Source organism: Apodemus sylvaticus, chromosome 2 (assembly GCF_947179515.1).
Source record: "Apodemus sylvaticus chromosome 2, mApoSyl1.1, whole genome shotgun sequence".
NCBI classification, from domain to species: Eukaryota; Metazoa; Chordata; class Mammalia; order Rodentia; family Muridae; genus Apodemus; species Apodemus sylvaticus.
In genome coordinates this window covers 108,784,551-108,804,374 of record NC_067473.1, presented here as the reverse complement: position 1 = coordinate 108,804,374, position 19,824 = coordinate 108,784,551, and positions in this window count along the sequence as shown.

Here is a 19,824-nt window from a genome sequence, read left to right as displayed (position 1 = left end):
ATAAAGATTTATTACTCCTTATGTTACTTTATTCCCATTAGGAGGGTGCTTGGTTTCTCCTTTAACAAGAGCCCCTAATGTGGACATTCAGAGTAGCTGGCTTACACTAAATGAATACAGACTAAGTACAAGGTAAAAAATTGTTTAATATGCTTTTTTTTTAAAGAGTATTGTAATGGCTATTCCTGATTGTCAACTTGACTATATCTGTAATGAACTATAATCCAGACTTGGAGGGCACACCTGTGAGACAGATCTTGAGGGCAAACGGCCCGAGTTTTTGACCTGGATCTTGGTATGGAGATCTGTAGGTGTGGTAGCTAGGAAAAACTTAGGCAGGCCAAGGTAGTACACACCTTTAATCTTAGGATACTGACTCAATGTGATCTCTGAGTTCAAAGTCAACCTAGGACAAAGTAAGTCCCAGATCCTGGCATGGTGGTACCTGCCTTGAATCTGGAAAACACATTACACTGGAGGTCTACATAGAGACATTGGAAGAAGGAAGAGTCACCTTTTCAACTGCTTGTACTTGCCTGTACTACTTCTACGGAAGATAATCTCAAACAACTAGCCTCATGGGAGTGAGCAACTACAAGACCTTTGACCTTCCCATCCACAGCTGCCCATTGTTGGGTTAGTTGAACTACAGAATCTAAGGCATCCCAATGAATGTCCATAATATACGGAGACATTTCATAAGTTCTGGGGCTCTAGAGAACCCTGACTACTACAAGTATTGTAGGAAGAATTCTACAATAGTAGAATGTAGTCTGATGAAATGGTACCCAGACTGCACTGAAAATGAGTCTCCTTTGGACAGTTTTCCAAACTCCTTGCTGTTTTCTTGTCTGTCTTTGTGTTTTGACAGTGTTACAGCTCTGATCATTCTTCTGCTCCTTCAGATATGAGATATGACTTGTGGTTACGTATTTGAACTTTATAGCACACTTGCAGGTGTCTGTCTGCTGTTCCCTCTGTTTGCTTCCACAAAGGTCTTTGAAACTGCATCCTTAATGCTACCCATTGAATCTATAAACCATACAGTCAGCATTGGCAACCACAGCATTAAGGACTTAACCTATTTTGAAAGATCAAAGTGATAACAAGAAGAAAAAACCATTGCTCATGGTTCTAGCAATGTTCCTTGGTTCATTTGCTGCTCTTTGTGAGGACCTTAATTTGGTTCCCAGTGCCTATGTCAGGTAGCTTATAATTGCCTGTTAACTCTAGTTCTAGAGAATGTGACACCATCTTTTGGCCTGCAGAGGCACCAATGCATATATATATATATATATATATATATATATATATATATATATATATATATATCCACACACACAAACACACAATAAATAAGTAAAATAAGTAAATACTATATGGGTAAATATATACATACAAAAATAAATAAAATATTTTAAAAAGGTATTTGATTATGATAAAATAAATATGAGAATCATTTGAAATAAAATGAAAGAAAAAGAAATATTTTAAGAATTTCAACATTCTCAGGGTTCTTGTCCCTAAAATTGTCTTGAAATAATTACCTTTGGTTATATTTAGTATTGATGACAGTTACAGAAAATAGTTATAAACATTTTAAAACTATGATTTTGAGTCATATATTTCTTTGTGTTTTTATTTTGTAACTTAATTCAATTTAACACATCCATGTCTGGTTCAATTGGAGTTAAGATGAGATAGTAATATTCTTTTAACTGTAGTGGTAGTCGCTTATGAATTGTCATGTGGGTCTGGGAACTGAAAACAGGTCTGCTAGAGGAACAGCGAGTGCTTGTAAGCTCTGAACCATTTTTCCAGAGTCTGCTTAGTATTTTCAAGTTTGATACCATTTAGTGACCATTCTATATCATTTGAATCTATTTGGACATATTTACAGTCCCTCTGAGATGCCTGTAATCCTCTTTCTTGACTTTCTTGAAAAATGTAGCCTTCACCATGACTGGCTGCAAAGGAAAATTTCCTGTTCCCAGGAATTTTCAGTAATTCTAGAAGAAAAGATTTACATTGTAGCAGGTATCATACCTAGGAAACAGAAGAAAAGAGATCAACCCAATTTTACTCTGACCCAGAGCTTCTGAGCTGGACACTAATGGGAACACTAACTGAACCTATCAACAATGAATCAAGACTATCAGAGTCTCTGAAAATTCAATCACACCCTGGCAGGTACAGTGTAGGGATATGATAGTTAGTCTGAACTTATTTAACCATGTTTTAGATGAAGATATGGGGTTTTAGAAACACATCTGGGAACAAGGTATTCCTAGTAAAGAGTTTTCATTACATATGGTGTCTTAAAGATTTCACCCTTTACATTGTAACTAAAATACTCCCACTGCAAGTGGAAACATGCACTTTAGTCACTCTGCAGACACTGACTGTTTCAAAGTGTCGTTGAAGCTGTATCAGATTCTGCCAGGAGACAAGAACAGAGAAACCAGCATCTCCATGTTTCTGCCATACAGCCTTTTCACAGGCTTGAAATGTCATTTAAGTGATAACAGTTTGAAAAATAAGAAACAGACCTTCCTAATATCCACTTATGCTACATAATGAATTTGTTCTCTTTTCAATGGGAAGAATTTTAGGAAAGTGAATAGGAGGAAATTCCATAGTCCAAGAAAGAAAAGACCTATTCTTCCCATATCCATCAAGATGCTTCCTGCCAACCTGCAATGTCCAGTGAAACTTTTGCATACCACTCTTAACTAAACTTTAAAATGACTTTAATTTCTCTGATTTTTTTCCTTCCATCTCTAATTTCCTCCCTTCTTCCTTCTAAGTAAATATTACTCCTGTCTACAGTCTTCTTACTCTCAGCTCTAAGGATTTCATTTGCACTTCCTCTTCCAGATTTTTCCTGTTGATTTTTTCATAATGTAATATTGATTTCCAAAGTGCATGTGTCCCTTATAGAAAGTGAATGTATAAAAATCAGAAAAACATAAACCTTATATGTTATGATGGAATTAGGGGTCAGATGTGAAGGGTCCTAGTGTGGTATATAAATGTAGGGAGTAGTTCTGATGCTCTTCTGATCAGGAATGTGCATGTGAACCCAACCCTGAAGATCCTGTTACCTGATTGGTTCTTGACTGATCAATAAAGACACTAACTGCCAATGAGCTGGACAGGATAAACAGGACTTCCAGTTTCCCTGCAGGCCAACTTGCACCAAAGGGAGGAGTAATGACTTCATCACACTTAAAGGGAGAAAGTCATCAACCATGCAAGATTTTAGGCTGAGTGACCCTCTGTCACTTCCCCCACTGGGCCTAGTGTAGCAAGTAGGGGATTAGAGTCCAACAGAGCTGAGAGCAAATTTAGGGTGCTGAGCTGGGACTAAAGGTCACTGAACAACTAAAGTTGAGGGCAGATTTAGGGAGTGAAAAGAAGGGTGGCATAATCCCCAAGGAAAGTTTAGAAGAGCCTACCATTGAGCTAAAGCATATCAAAAATAAGCTAATGTGTAATTGTAATGTGTGTGTGTGTGTGTGTGTGTGTGTGTGTATGTGTGTATGTGTGTGTGTGTGTGTGTGTGTGTGTGTGTGTGTGTGTGTGTGTGTGTGTTTCATCCATGGATCAGAGAGAACCTGGGCGAGGTTGGTAGCATGGTCTGTCTGGACCAGCAGCTTAAATCAGGATAGCAAAAACTACTGCTACATATAAAATTATAAATTCTATAAGGAGATCCTGTGATTAAAATTCACAAAGCTTCTGGAATTTCCATGGCATCTGTACCCACAGCTGGAACTGTTGCAGTAAACAACATAAAATAGTAGCCAATGAACATTAAAAATTAGAGGTTCATTTTCAGTGTGAAAACTCAAAGTTGTGTACAGAGCCTATCTTTCTGAGAACATACGTCTGTCACTTATACTCAGCATTTTGGGCAGCAGAGAATTTTTATTTCCTTTGCATTCACTACCATTCACTGGAAAGAAGAGGCTCTTTGATAAAGGCTGATACCAGTTTTCTGGTCCTTACCCATTGTCTTGACTAGGCAGTGAGCAGCTTGGTAGAATAACAGTTCTCTAGGCAAAGGACAGTCGCCCTCAAAGATCAAAGCAAGCTGATCAACATACTGCAGCTCTCATGTTTTCTTCTGAGATTCCAAATCCCTCGGTATTGGATTACAGGTGCATCTACTTATTCAGTAGCTCTTCATTATCTTCATCACTTCCATCACCAAAGTGATAGCATCAACACTCAGGAGCAAGGCTCCAGTGGAAGCGTCCCCAGTAGGGTCAGCTGCAAATAATCTACAGCAGAGACATTGTTTCTCACACTGAGCTCTTGTGCAGTATAGGAGGGCCAGGAGCTCAGAAGTTTCCCCTGGAGGTACAAGATGGACATTGTCCCAACACTCCTAATGGTCAACATTCTCATCCCAAATTTTGCACTCCAGAGATTAACATAACTCAGTCACAGCCATAGGCTTTTAGTGACTTGAGACGAATACTTTCAATATCTAAAGGATTTCTTTATAAAGGGCAGGGTATTGATAGGGAAGAACATGGTTATTAAAAACTTTAAAATGTAGAGGTCATTAGAACAAGGACACACTCCTAATATCCTTGATGACTTTTTTGAAAAATTAATCTTCAAAATCTAGCCATGATAAAATAAAACTATTCATATTTACCTTACACTGTATAAGCTTGTTGTTTTATCTACTGTCTGACATTTTATTGAATATTATCCATTCATTACCAACTTTATTAATAATATTATAATTGAAGTTAAAACTGATTTTCAAAATCAAAATATCTGATTTGTTATATAAATATATAGCAACTCTGTAGATGGGAAAGGTCTAGTGATTTCAATTTCTCCTATTAAATATGAGAGGAAGCCTCATCAAGAAAAACTATGTGGCAAAGCTATGTTTTTGAGTTTAGATGACTGGATAACATGCTTAGCAAGTACTTACTGTCCAGGTGATTTCTTTGAAAAATAGAAGAAAATTATTCAGATATCAATGTCTGTTTTTTATTATGTGTGAAAAGAAGTTAGATCAACCAAAACCCCAAACTGAAGAGGCAACTCAGTGGTTAACCATGCTTGCTGTTCTTCTAGAGGAGATGAGTTCAGTCCCCAGCACTCATATAAGGCAGCTTAATAACTTCATAACCACTTATAACTTCAGTTACAGAAAATCCAGTACCTTTTACAGGACTAAACACACACACACACACACACACACACACACACAATTAAAAATAAAGTCTTTTCTTTTTTGAGAAAAACTTCTGCAGACTCTAAGAGAACACAAATGCCAGCCAAAACTACTATACCCAGCAAAACTCTCAATCACCATAGATAGAGAAACCAAGATATTCCACGACAAAACCAAATTTACAAAATATCTTCCCACAAACCCAGCCCTACAAAGAATAATAGGGGGAAAATCAATGCAAGGAGGGAAACTACACCCTGGAAAAAGCAAGATAGTAACCTTCTTTTATCAAACCCAAAAGAAGATAACGAATCAAATATAAAAAATAACATCAAAAATGACAGGAAGTAATAATCACTATTCCTTAACATCTCTTAACATCAATGGACTCAATTCCCCAATAAAAAGACATAGACAGACTGGATAAGTAAACAAGACCCTACATTTTGCTGCATACAGAAAACACACCTCAGTGTTAAAGGCAGACACTACCTTAGAATAAAAGGCTGGAAGACAATTTTACAAGCAAATGGTCTTAGGAAACAAGGCAGAGTAGCCACTCTAATATCAGATAAAATTGACTGTTAATCTAAAGTCATCAAAAGAGACATGAAAATATACTTCTTGCTGATCAAAGGAAAACTCCACCAAGAAGAACTTTCAATCCTGACCATCTGTGCTCCAAATGCAAGGACACTCTCATTCATAAAAGAAACTTTACTAAAGCTCAAAGAACACATTGCACCTAACACAGTAACTGTGGGTGACTTCAACACTCCACTCTCCTCAATGGACTGATCAGGAAAACAGAAACTAAACAGGGACACAGTGAAACTAATTGAAGCTTTGGCCCAATTAGATTGAACAGATGTATATATATATATATATATATATATATATATATATATATATATATATATATATATATACATATATATATATATATGTAACATATATATATATATGTATATATATAACATTTCATCCTAAAGCAAAAGAATATACCTTTTTCTCAGCACCTAATGGTACTTTCTCCAAAATTGATCATATAATTGGTCACAAGACAGACCCCAACAAATATACAAATATAAAAAGCATTTGCCAAAATTCAGCATCCTTTCATGCTAAAAGTCTTGGAAAGAACAGGAATTCAACGCCCATACCTAAACATAATTAAAGCAATATACAGCAAACCAGTAGCCAACATCAAATTAAATGGAGACAAATGTGAAGCAATCCAACTAATATCAGGGACTAGACAAGGCTGTCCCCTCTCTCCATATCTTTTTAATATAGTTCATGAAAACCTAGGTAGAGAAATTAGACAACATAAGGAGGTCAAAGGGATACAAATTGAAAAGAAAAAAGTAAAACTATCACTATTTGCAGATGATATGATAGTATACTAAAGTGACCCAAAAAACTACCGGAGAACTCCTACAGCTGATAAACAACTTCAGCAAAGTGGCTGGTTATAAAATCAACTCATGCAAATCAGTAGCTTTCCTATACACAAAGGATAAGCAGGCTGAGAAAGAAGTTAGGGAAATGACACCCTTCACAATAGCCACAAACAATATAAAGTATCTTGGTGTGAATCTAACAAAACAAATAAAAGATCTGTATGAGAAGAACTTCAGGTCTCTGAAGAAGGAAATCGAAAATGACCCCAGAAAAAGGAAAAATCTCCCATGCTTATGGATTGGCAGGATTAATATAGTTTAAATGGCCACCTTGCCAAAAGCAATCTACAGATTCAATGTAATCCCTATCAAAATCCCAACTCAGTTCTTTTTTTTTATTTGATAATTTTTTGTTTACATTACAAATGATTTCCCCTTTTCTAGACCCCCACTCCCTGAGAGTCCCATCAGCCCCCTTCCCTCCCCCTGTTTTCCCACCCAACACTTCCCACTTCCCTGTTCTGCTTTTGCCCTATACTGCTTCACTGAGTCTTTCCAGAACAAGGGCCACTCCTCCGTTCTTCTTGTACCTCATTTGATGTGTGGATTATGTTTTGGGTATTCCAGTTTTCTAGGTTAACACCCACTTATTAGTAAGTGCATATCATGATTCATCTTTTGAGTATGGGTTACGTCACTTAGTATGATGTTCTCCAGCTCCATCCATTTGCCTAAGAATTTCATGAATTCATTGTTTCTAATGGCTGAATAGTACTCCATTGTGTATATATACCACATTTTTTGCATCCACTCTTCTGTTGAGGAATACCTGGGTTCTTTCCCGCTTCTGGAAATTATAAATATGGCTGCTATGAACATAGTGGAGCATGTATCCTTATTACATGCTGGGGAATCTTCTGGGTATTTGCCCAGGAGTGGTATAGCAGGATCTTCTGGAGGTGAGGTACTACCCAGTTTTCGGAGGAACCGCCAGACTGATTTCCAGAGTGGTTGTACCAATTTGCAACCCCACCAGCAGTGGAGGAGTGTTCCTCTTTCTCCACATCCTCTCCAACACCTGCTGTCTCCTGAATTTTTAATCTTAGCCATTCTGACTGGAGTTAGGTGAAATCTCAGGGTTGTTTTGATCTGCATTTCCCTAATGACTAATGAAGTTGAGCATTTTTTAAGATGCTTCTCCACCATCCAAAGTTCTTCAGGTGAGAATTCTTTGTTTAACTCTGTACCCCATTTTTTAATAGGGTTGTTCAGTTTTCTGGTGTCTAACTTCTTGAGTTCTTTATATATATTGGATATAAGCCCTCTATTTGATGTAGGATTGGTGAAGATCTTTTCCCAATTTGTTGGTTGCTGATTTGCCCTTTTGATGGTGTCCTTTGCCTTACAGAAACTTTGTAATTTTATGAGGTCCCATTTGTCAATTCTTGATCTTAGAGCATAAGCTATTGGTGTTCTGTTCAGGAAATTTCCCCCTGTACCAATGTCCTCAAGGGTCTTCCCTAGTTTCTTTTCTATTAGCTTCAGAGTGTCTGGCTTTATGTGGAGGTCCTTGTTCCATTTGGAGTTGAGCTTAGTACAAGGAGACAAGGATGGATCAATTCGCATTCTTCTACATGCTGACCTCCAGTTGAACCAGCACCATTTGTTGAAAAGGCTATCTTTTTTCCATTGGATGTTTTCTGCCCCTTTGTCGAGGATCAAGTGGCCATAGGTGTGTGGGTTCATTTCTGGATCTTCAATCCTGTTCCATTGATCTGCCTGCCTGTCACTGTACCAATACCATGCAGTTTTTAACACTATTGCTCTGTAGTATTGCTTGAGGTCAGGGATACTGATTCCCCCAGAATTTCTTTTATTTTTGAGAATAGTTTTAGCTATCCTGGGTTTTTTGTTATTCCAGATGAATTTGAGGATTGCTCTTTCTAACTCTGTGAAGAATTGAGTTGAGATTTTGATGGGTATTGCGTTGAATCTGTATGTTGCTTTTGGCAAAATGGTCATTTTAACTATATTATTCCTGCTGATCCATGAGCATGGGAGTTTTTTCCATTTTTTGAGGCCTTCTTCCATTTCCTTCTTCATAGTCTTGATGTTCTTGTCATACAGATCTTTCACATGTTTGGTAAGAGTCACCCCAAGGTACTTTATACTGTTTGTGGCTATTGTGAAGGGGGTCATTTCCCTAAAAAAGCAATTCTCAGGTTCATCTGGAATAACAAAAAACCCAGGATAATTAAAATGGGGGAATCAGTATCTGAGACCTCAAGCAATACTACAGAGCAATAGTGTTAAAAACTGCATGGTATTTGTACAGTGACAGGCAAGTGGACCAATGGAATAGGATTGAAGACCCATAAATGAACCCATACACCTGTGGTCACAAAGGAGCTGAAAACATCCACTGGAAAAAAAGATAGCCTTTTCAACAAATGGGGCTAGTTCAATTGGAGGTCAGCATGCAGAACAATGCAAATTGATCCATTCTTTTTTTTTTTTTTTGGATATTTCTTTTTTATTTGATATATTTTTTATTTACATTTCAAATGATTTCCCCCTTTCTGGCCCCCCACTCCCTGAAAGTCCTATAAGCCCCCTTTCCTCCCCCTTTTCTCCCACCCACTCCTTCCCACTTTCCTGTTCTGGTTTTGCCTATACTGCTACACTGAGTCTTTCCGGAACAAGGGGCCACTCCTCTGTTCTTCTTGTACCTCTTTTGATGTGTGGATTTTATCTCCTTCTACTAAGCTCAACTGCAAGTGGATCAAGGACCTCCACATAAAACCAGACACACTGAAACTAATAAAAAAGAAACTGAGAAAGACCCTTGAGGACATGGGGACAGGGGGAAAGTTCCTGAACAGTACACCAATATCTTATGCTCTAAGATCAAGAATGGACAAATGGGATCTCATAAAATTACAAAGCTTCTGTAGGCAAAGGACACTGTCAAAAGGACAAAACAGCAATAACAAACAGGGAAAAGATCTTCACCAACCCTTTTTCCCACTCAGGGATAATATCCAATATATAGAAAGAAATCAAGAAGTTAGATCGCAGGGAACCAAATAACCCTATTAAAAATGGAGTACAGAGTTAAACAAGGAATTTTCACCTCAAGAAATCTGGATGACTGAGAAGCACGTTAAGAAATATAAGGCAAAACCAGAACAGGGAAGTGGGAAGGGGTAGGTGGGAGAACATGGGGATGGAAGGGGGCTTATGTGACTTTCGGGGAGTGGGGGGCCAGAAGTGGGGAAATCATTTGAAATGTAAATAAAAATATATCGAATAAAAAAATAAAAGAAATTTAGCCAAAAAAAAAAATGTTCAGCATCTTGCCAAAAGCAATCTAAGTCATTAGGGAAATTCAAATTAAAACAACCCTGAGATTTTACCTCACACCAGTCAGAATGGCTAAGGTTAAAAACTTAGGGGACAGCAGGTGTTGGTGAGGACATGGAGAAAGAAGAATGCTCCTCCACTGCTGGTGTGATTGTAAGATGGTACAACAACTCTGGAAATCAGTCTGGTGGTATCTCAGAAAATTGGGCATGACACTTCCAGAGGACCAAGCTATACCGCTCCTGGGCATATACTCAGAGGATTCCCCAGCATGCAATAAGGACTCATGCTCCACTATGTTCATAGCAGCTTTATTTATAATAGCCAGAAGCTGGAAAGAACCCAGGTGTCCCTCAGTGGAGGAATGGATACAGAAAGTGTGGTATATTTACACAATGAAATGCTACTCAGCCAGTAAAAACAATGAATTCATGAAATTTTTAGGCAAATGGTTGGAACTGGAAAATACCATCCTAAGTGAGGTAGCCCAATTACAAAAGAATACACATGGAAGGCGACCACTGATAAGTGGATATTAATTAACCCAGAAGCTCAGAATACTGAAGACACAATTAGCATAACAAATGATTCCCATGAAGAAGGAAGGAGATGGCCCTTATCCTGGAAAGCTTTATAGGGGAGTACCAGGACATAGAAAAGGGAGGAGGGTTTTCTGTTATTCCAGATGAATTTGAGAATTGCTTTTTCTAACCCTATGAAGAATCCAACTGAGTTGGGATTTGATGGGTATTGCATTGAATCTGTAGATTGCTTTTGGCAAGATGGTCATTTTAACTATATTAATCATGCCAATCCACGAGCATGGAAGATTTTTCCATTTTCTGGGGTCTTTGATTTCCTTCTTCAGAGACCTGAAGTTCTTGTCATATAGATCTTTCTCTTGTTTGGTTAGAGTCACACCAAGATACTTTCTATTGTTTGTGGCTATTGTGAAGGGTGTCATTTCCCTAATTTCTTTCTCAGCCTGCTTATCCTTTGAGTATAGGAAGGCAACTGATTTGCTTGAGTTGATTTTATACCCAGCCACTTAAAACCCAGGATAGCTAAAACTATTCTCAACACTAAAAGAACGTCAGGGGTTTCAGTATCCCAGACTTCAAGTAATACTACAGAGCAATTGAGTGTTAAAAATTGCATGGATTCATTGTTTCTAATGGCTGAATAGTACTCCATTGTGTAGATATACCACATTTTTTGCATCCACTCTTCTGTTGAGGGATACCTGGGTTCTTTCCACCATCTGGCAATTATAAATAGGGCTGCTATGAACATAGTAGAGCATGTATCCTTATTACATGGTGGGGAATCCTCTGGGTATATGCCCAGGAGTGGTATAGCAGGATCTTCTGGAAGTGAGGTGCCCAGTTTTCAGAGAAACCGCCAGACTGATTTCCAGAGTGGTTGTACCAATTTGCAACCCCACCAGCAGTGGAGGAGTGTTCCTTTTTCTCCACACCCTCTCCAACACCTGCTGTCTCCTGAATTTTTAATCTTAGCCATTCTGACTGGTGTAAGATGAAATCTTAGGGTTGTTTTGATTTGCATTTCCCTAATGACTAATGAAGTTGAGCATTTTTTAAGATGCTTCTCCGCCATCCGAAGTTCTTCAGGTGAAAATTCTTTGTTTAACTCTGTACCCCATTTTTTAATAGGGTTGTTCGGTTTTCTGGAGTCTAACTTCTTGAGTTCTTTATATATATTGGATATTAGCCCTCTATCTGATGTAGGATTGGTGAAGATCTTTTCCCAATTTGTTGGTTGCTGATCTGTCCTTTTGATGGTGTCCTTTGCCTTACAGAAACTTTGTAATTTTATGAGGTCCCATTTGTCAATTCTTGATCTTAGAGCATACGCTATTGGTGTTCTGTTCAGAAACTTTCTCCCTGTACCGATGTCCTCAAGGGTCTTCCCCAGTTTCTTTTCTAGTAGCTTCAGAGTGTCTGGCTTTATGTGGAGGTCCTTGATCCATTTGGATTTGAGCTTAGTACAAGGAGAAAAGGATGGATCAATTCGCATTCTTCTGCATGCTGACCTCCAGTTGAACCAGCACCATTTGTTGAAAAGGCTATCTTTTTTCCATTGGATGTTTTCAGCCTCTTTGTCGAGGATCAAGTGGCCATGAAATTCTTAGGCAAATGGATGGAGCTAGAGAACATCATACTAAGTGAGGTAACCTAGACTCAAAAGGTGAATCATGGTATGCACTCACTAATAAGTGGTTATTAACCTAGAAAACTGGAATACCCAAAACATAATCCACACATCAAATGAGGTACAAGAAGAAAGGAGAAGTGACCCCTGGTTCTGGAAAGACTCAGTGAAACAGTATTCGGCAAAACCAGAACGGGGAAGTGGGAAGGGGTGGGTGGGAGGACAGGGGAAGAGAAGGGGGCTTACGGGACTTTCGGGGAGTGGGGGGCTAGAAAAGGGGAAATCATTTGAAATGTAAATAAATTATATCTAATAAAAAAATTAAAAAAAAAAGAATTCTCCAGTCTCCTGGAAAGGCTCAGTGCAGCAGTGTAGGGTAGTACCAGGACAGGGAAGCAGGAAGGGGTGGATTGGGGAACAGGGGTAAGAAAGAGGTCTTGTGGGACTTTCGGGGATGAAGGATCCAGGAAAGGAGATATCATTTGAAATTAAATAAAGAATACATCGAATAAAAAAAAGGAAAACACACAAAAAAATTACATGGTATTGGCACAGTGACAGGCAAGTGGACCAATGGAATAGAATTGAAGACCCAGAAATGAATCCACACACCTATGGTCACTTGATCTTCGACAAAGGAGCAGAAAACATCCAGTGGAAAAAAGATAGCCTTTTCAACAAATGCTGCTGGTTTAGCCAGAGGTCAGCATGCAGAAGAATGCGAACTGATCCATTCTTATCTCCTTGTACTTAACTCAACTCCAAGTGGATAAAGGACCTCCAAGTAAAACCAGACACACTGAAACTAATAGAAAAGAAACTGGGGAAAACCCTTGAGGACATGGGCACAGGGGAAAAGTTCCTGAACAGAACTCCAATAGCTTATGCTCTTAGATCATGAATTGACAAATGGGACCTCATAAAATTACAAAGTTTCTGTAAGGCAAAGGACACTGTCAAAAGGACAAAACATCAACCAACAAATTAGGAAAAAATCTTCACCAACCCTACATCTGATAGAGGGCTAATATCCAATATATACAAAGAACTCAAGAAGTTAGACCCCAGGGAACTAAATAACCCTATTAAAAATGGGGTACAGATCTAAACAAAGAATTCTCACCCGAAGAAATTCAGATGGCTGAGAAGCACCTTAAGAAATCCTCAACACCATTAGTCATTAGGGAAATGCAAATCAAAACAACTCTGAGATGTAACCTCACACCAGTCAGAATGGCTAAGGTTAAAACCTCAGGAGACAGTAGGTGTTGGTGAGGATGTGGATAAAAAGAAACACTCCTCCACTGCTGGTGGGGTTGTAACATGGTACAAACACTTTGGAAATCAGTCTGGCAGTTCCTAAGAAAACTGGACATGACACTTCCGGAGGACCCTGCTATACCTCTCCTGGGCATTTATCCAGTGGATTCCCCTGCATGCAATAAAGACACATGCTCCATTATGTTCATAGCAGCCTTATTTATAATAGCCAGAAGCTGGAAAGAACCCAGATGTCCCTCAATGGAGGAATGGATACAGAAAATGTGGTATATTTACACAATGGAATACTATACTCAGCAAGTTAAAACAATGAATTCATGAAATTTTTAGGCAAATGGTTGGATCTGGAAAATATCATCCTAAGTGAGGTAACCCAATCACAAATGAATACACATGGAATGCAATCTCTGATAAATGGATATTAATTTGACCAGAAGCTCTGAATACCCAAGGCACAATTAGCATAAGAAATGACTCCCATGAAGAAGTAAGGAGAGGGTTCTGATCCTGGAAAGGCTTGATCTAGCATTGGAGGGGAGTACCAGGACAGAGAAAAAGGAGAGAGGTGATTGGAGAATGGGTGGAGAGAAGAAGGTTTATGGGACATATGGGGAGGGGGAAACTGGGAAAGGGGAAATCATTTGGAGTGTAAACAAAGAATATAGAAAATAAAAATATATAATAAAAAAGGAAAAGGGAGGGGGTGATTGGAGAATGGGTGTAGAGAAAAAAACTTATTGCACGTATGGGGTGGGGCTACTGGGAAAGGGGAAAGCATTTGGAATGTAAACAAAGAATATAGAAAATAAAAAAATAAAAGAAAATCTTGCAAATTTGTCACTGCACAAATAAAGTCATACGCTGGGATTGGTATTTAGGATATATCTAATACATGCCTCTCTAAATTCAAAAATTGTATTTGCTTTATCAAAATAATCTCCCCCTATTAATTAAAAAAACTCATGGCCACAAAATAACTGCATTATATTCTCCTGAAAATACCCAAATATTTTGGTTTTGTTCTGATTTTAATTTTTATTTTTTTGTCTAAATTCTATGTTGATGGACCAAGCTACAGTCTCTCATAATTATATGCATGATTTGTGCCAAATGATAGCACCTGGAGTTTTATTGATTGCCTATATTCACAATTGGCTCAATCAAAGGGATGTAGAGGGTGAAAAATGACAAAAGGAACTGTAAACAATCAAACAGCCAGGAGCCATCATTAGCCCATCTTCCTGTTGACTGAAGATCTTACTTTAGTTAACGAGGATGCAGATTAATGATATACAAACAGCTCATCCTTTGTCATTTTTCCAGCTAGGCATAGAGGGGAAAAGGAGCCAACCTAATTATATAAACCGATGGAAACACAGAAGGATTTGGCCAATTATTCTGAGGAACTTTAAAACACCTCAGATGTCTTCAGCTCTGATAAAATGGAATCTGGAACAAAATAGCACATCACAAAAGCACAGTGAGCAGTCCTAGTTTTAATGAGGACTTTAAATATCTACTAGCTCTGATAAACACAGCATATAAGGCAAAGAATAGAAAACTAGTCAGCTATTGCTTAGTACACTAAGTAGTCTGATATGTGTTTTCCAGCACTTCAAGGTCCTTAGAGCTGCTGTCCCTGTACTTGTGTACAGTCATGAATTCACTTAACATTCCTGCCGTAAACTTATCTGCCCCTGTGAATGCCAATCAGCTGCTTATAGCCTTAATAATGAAAGATTCCCTCCAGCTCATGTGCTTTATTTCCAAATAAAATCTTTGCTTTTCTTCTTTCTCTTAACTTCAGTTTTTCTTAGCTTCACCCATGCATTCAGAGGCTCTAACCCTTAAGCACTCCTACCCCCTTTACCTCTTCTTTGTGTCTCCCCCTTGCATCCCATGATTGTCTGTCACACATTCATGTTCATGCCTCTGACCTTACTGATGTGTTTACACATGAGTATCTGTATGTCCATGGGAAAAATATTTTCTTTCATATGCACAGTAATTCCTTCTATGAAATATTATCAGTGTATTTTCTTTTAAGCCCCACATTTTTGGGTGAGAAGATAACTCAGTGATGGAAAATGTATTTAGCCTGCAGAATATGGGTTTGCTCCTCATCACCAAAAAAGAAAAAAAAAAAGACAAGAAAAAACAAAAGCATAAAGTCTGCTCAATTTGAAGATATTCTTATTTTTTTATTTAGACATATTCAAATCTCTCTGATACAGAGGTGTGTGTGTGTGTGTGTGTGTGTTAGGTGAGTGACTGTATCTATGAAGACTAGAGTAGAGCAGTACATTCCCTTTTGCTGGCATTATAAGTAGTTGTAACTAAAACTTTATTCTTTTTTATTTTTTATTATTCAATATATTTTCTATTTACATTTAAAATGATTTCCCTTTTCTGGCTTCCCACTCCCCCAAAGTCCCATAAGGCCTCTTCCCTCCCCCTGTTCCCTCATCGACCCCTTCCCACTTCCCTGTTCTGGTGTTACCCTACACTGCTACACTGAGTCTTTCCAGAACCAGTGGCCACTCCTCTGTTCTTCTTGGACATCATTTGATGTGTGGATTATGTTTTGGGTATTCCAATTTTCTAGGCTAATATCCACTTATTAGTGAGTGCATACCATGATTGTTCTTTTGAGACTGGATTACCTCACTTAGTAGGATGTTCTCCAGCTCCATCCATTTGTCTAATAATTTCATGAATTCATTGTTTCTAATGGCTAAATAGTACTCCATTGTGTATATATACCACACTTTTTGTATCCATTCCTCTGTTGAGGGATACCTGGGTTCTTTCCAGCTTCTGGCTATTATAAATAGGGCTGCTATGTACATAGTGGAGCATGAGTCCTTATTACATGCTGTGGAATCCTCTGGGTATAACTTGATTCTTGAAGGAGCAGCAAGGACCAAGTTTAGCTACTGGTCTATCACTTCAGTCCCGGTAAGTCTCTCCTTGTGAGAGTCTAGTCATTCTTCTTCTGAAAAACTGTTTTCATCATTTCTCCATACATTTATTCTCCTTGTGAAGCCTTATTTCCTTTACTTCTGATAAGTTTTGAATCATTATATACACTTAAGTAGATATGCACTGTTAGATAAGCAAATACACACTACAAAATGAAGGAAGAAATGAAGAAATGAAGGAAGGAAGTAATGAAGGAAGAAAGGAAGAAATGAAGGAAGGAAGAAAGAAATGGAGGAAGGAACAGCTTTTTATCTCCAGTTCTTCCTAGTTCCAACTTTAATCCACATTATAAGTTTCTGTTATGCAACACTATAGCTAAATATAAATAAAATAACCACTGTGTCACACAAGGGGATAACACTCTCCATCTGTCACCCTTAAATATGAATTGATACTCTAGAACACATGAAAAGTTAATAAAATGAAGAAATAATACTCCATACACTGTGAGGTAGATTTACCCTGTGCTATGTTCAAGTAAACTCCAGAAGAATTCACAAGTTTCTTCTATGAATTATCTTAAAAGAAAAACAAACCATTGGCACATTCATACTGATCATGGGTTAGGAAGAAATGTAGGTTAACCCAAGAGTAAATGAGAAAGTAGACAAAGGTTTAATATCTCTAAGAGCTCCAAGATGGTTCTATTAATAAAGAGTTTGCCATACAAGCATAAGGACTTCAATTTAGATCTATGGTACTCACAAAAAGCCAGAAGTCATAGTGTATGATTCTGTATCTTTACAGGATACAGAGGAGAGAGATCTATCTCTAAATTCTTGCAGACCAATAATCCTTGGTATATTCTGTTGTGAACTACAGATCTCATCTTAAACAAGGTGTAGCTGAGGTTCTGGAAAAGTTTCAAAGATAAAAGGAAATTCTCCATACATGTATATCTATTTTCCATTGTGTTAGTTTTTATATTATCAAAGATTATTTAAAGAATAAAGAAATAAACATTGATGCATTAGTATTTTTTATTCTGTTTTGATTTGTCTGAAAGCATGTTTTAATACTATGATTTCAATAAGTTTTCATTTGTAAGGTTTTACTGTCTTGTGATACAAAGTCAGTTTCTTTTTTTTTTTTAATTTTGGCTTGGTTGTTCTACATAGCTGCTGTATTCTTCAAAATAAAATTCACAGGTATTCGATATTGAAAGTTTAATATTTTTAGTTAAATATTAATTGTTTTCCTTTACTTATTTATTCTGGTACAACATTCCCTCCTTTACTTTGGCAGTTTAAAAGAATATTTTTTCATTGTTTATTTGATGGAGTATTGATAGTTTTATCTAGTTTTTAAACATTTTATAAATGTGAATATTGTATTTTGAACATATTCACTTCCCATTACCCTCTTTTTCCTTTTTCCAGTTCCCTTGGATTCCTTTTCTATAACCAACTATATAAATTGTACATAATTATTAGTAATTTCTCATGAGAAAAATACTAAGAAAATAAAGAGAAAATGTTCAATGGGAGAAAGTATAAGAAACTACTTTTTCTATAGAAAAACAAGTTACAGTTGCTTATGTTACTAAGCAAACAGCTGTTATTATAAACTATAAATACAGTTGTTATTCCCAGTGGCAATACCCAGTGGACTACTGGGGATTAGCAGACACCCTGCCCATGATACTCTCTTTGAGTATTATATCAGTGCTTTACATCAGGAACATAGACCCTCAGTTCCAGTGTCTCCTCTCTAGCTCTCCAAGACTGGACAGGAGAAGTGAATTCTCTGAAGATAAGGTAGTAATTACCAACAAGGAAACCTAAGATGGAAAAAGAATAAGAAAAGATGTTTCCTGAGGAAACTGCTTGTGTCCTGCTCCACTCATAACAGTCTCTGGGCATTGTTCAATGGTTGCATCATATTGAAAAGACATGACAACTATTTTGAGAGCCTTAAAACAATCTACATGTAATAGCTAATGCAGAAGCTCATAAATAGTTGTGGGTGCTCAGGTGTAGGTGTGTCTTCTAGACAGCCTTCTCCTAGACAAATCTCTAGGTACATGGGGGATAAGGCCAAAAAATAGCCAGAGGATAGGAAGAAAGTCATGCTGACTTCTATACATGATAAGACTAAAAAATCTATACTTTTCTTTGGAGACAGAACTGATCGTAGATACCCTTGAATAGCTTTACAGTCGAGATTGTATGGGTACTACTAGCCAGATGAAGTATATTAAAGATAAAATAATGTTAATGAAAAATAAAATCAGGAGGGAGATATGTTGATAGATGTGTCCTATAATTATAGGGAGACAATAGAAAGTGGATAAAATCAAAGTCATTATGTTCAAACACAAATATTTCGAAGAATAAATAAAATATCTTTTAAATCTCTCCTGTACTAGATAGTTTAATCTCTTTCCTTATCTTTGACCTTATGCATTGGTGGGGTTTGACCAGCACTGAGTTAATGGGATTAGTGGTTCACAAAGACTCACACCTTGCTCTGCAATATAAATATGACAAGCATAAGTAGTTACATAGATAAGGAGTGATTTTTTTCTACTTGGGTTAAAATATACTCTTCTATTTACTGGTATTAAAGGTAACATGCACCTATAAAATAAGCTGTATCCTTTTCTATGAAAGTCTATTGATTAGGAATTTTAATGTATAAGGGGGCATGAGTAAGAATTAGTAAGAGAGGTAGTTGCCACTGGGCCATAGTTATGCAAATGTATTTCTATTAAATAATCTTGTTAAGGTCATTTCATTAAGAACCTGAATATTGTTAATTCTAAAAACACATTACATTTTAATCAAACTACCTGCTTCCTACTCCTTACTAAGAAATTTATATTCTGACTGCGTTTTGAGGGCAGTTAAGACCCAGCTAAGCTCTCAAATGTAATAAGCATTAGGAAATTGTCCTGAATAATTCATGTTAATTATGCCCAACCAAACACTGCAGATTGGATAATGCATTTCCCACTAAAATATGTTTGCCTTAGAAAGATTTCTGAATTGGTTACAGTTTCCCTTTTTTATCATAAGCCCATTGGACCCTAGGGAAGATCAGAAATACAAGTCCTGTCTAATCACTGTCAGCTTACCATCGGTGTTCTTAACACATGAAGCAATAGCAAAGTGAATGATCCATTCTTCTCTGTTTCATAAATAATCACTATAGAACTCCTACCTCAAACCCAATAACATCCTGGCTTGTTTTGTGTCAACTTGACATAAGCTGGAGTTATCACAGAGAAAGGAGCTTCAGGTGAGGAACTGCCTCCATGAGATCCAACTGTAAGGCATTTTCTCAAATAGTGATCAAGAGGGAGGGACCCTTATGGGTGGTGCCATCCTTGGACTAGTAGTCTTGGGTTCTATAAGAAAGCAAGCTGAGCAAGCCAGAGCAAGCAAACCAGTAAGTAACATCCCTTCATGGCCTCTGCAT